Genomic DNA, 1321 nt, shown 5'->3' with positions numbered 1-1321 from the left:
GGAGCAGTGGGGTTTAGGGCAGTGAGGACTGAGGGGTGCAGGCCCAGCACTGCCGCAGGCGGCCTGGGACACGGGTTCATGCTGTCCCTGCAGTGCCTGGGCAGGGGGCACAGGGTGGGCTGGGGGCTCGCGGGCCCAGCGGCAGGAGGAACACGAGGTCTTCGGGGCAAGACCCCAGTCCTCCCTGCTGCCGTGACTGGGGTGGGGTTCTGCCCCCCGGCCTGGGCCCCCTTGTCTACCAGGCTGGCCTGCCCTGGGAGCCTCCGACGCCCGGCAGCCCCTGGCCCAGAAGAGGAGGGGGTGCCGCCCACTCTGCCTCTGCTGGTTGCCCCTCGTCTGGGCCTTAGCTGGGTGGCCTTGACTGGGCCTTGTGTCCGGTCAGCAGGCAGCAGGCGGGCCTTCCCTAGGCCCGGCCCTCCTCCCCCAGGACAGGTCGGTCATGAGCAGGGCAGCTGGCCCAGGCCAGCCCAGCCTCTGGGGGCAGAATGCTGTGAGGAATGTGCCCCCTCCGCTGGGAAAGGTCAGTCTTGAGGGCTGGTCCTCGGGGACTGCAGCTGCACGCCAGGGGCCTGGAGCTGGGTGACGGAGGCAAGGAGGGCTAGACCCAGGCTTGGGGACCTGCATCCTTCAGCCAGTGCTGGGAGTCGCAGCACAAAGGGGCCCAGTAGGCCCCGGGTCGCCCGTGGGCCCAACAGGCCCGGCCAGGCAGTCCCGCCCGGCTTGGCTCTAGGGCGCCAGCCCCCAGGGAGCTGGGTGCTGGGGGGCAGGGTACTACTGCTTCCGCCCCACCTCCAGGCCCACTAGGACCTCAGGAATCCACTCGGAGTTCCCCTGGAGTACTAGAGCTGTGGGGTGAGATCAGGGCCTTCTCCTGGGGCACAGGCTGGGATAGAGCAGAGCATCCAGCCTGCGGAGGGGGGTAGGGAGACCTCCTGGCAGGGCCTGAGAGTGCGCCCCGGCGGGGGTCCCGTGAGGACCACCCCAGGCCTTACAGCTGTGGTCTTCAGGTCCCCAGGGAGACCACCTGTCTCTCCTGCCTGTCGTTACTCAGCTGGGGCGTGGGGGCTGGTGGCCTGGGGCCTTGGCCGACACTGCCACCTGCCTGGTCCCCTCCCGGTCCACGGACGGGAGTTCCCTTGGCCTAAATCCTCTGCCAGCTGGGCTGGATCCAGGCGTGGATTAGCGCAGGGATTGGGCAGAGGGTGGGTGGGGCGGGCGGAGGCCCTGCAGCTTCCCCACCTCAGGCCCTGGGGCGTTGCTTCTCCTGGGACCCCTTTGTGGCCCTGGTGGCGGGTGGGCTGGCTCGGGGGCCATCGGGGAC

This window comes from Orcinus orca, chromosome 1, assembly GCF_937001465.1.
Source record: "Orcinus orca chromosome 1, mOrcOrc1.1, whole genome shotgun sequence".
Lineage (NCBI taxonomy): Eukaryota > Metazoa > Chordata > Mammalia > Artiodactyla > Delphinidae > Orcinus > Orcinus orca.
This window is presented reverse-complemented; position numbering follows the sequence as displayed.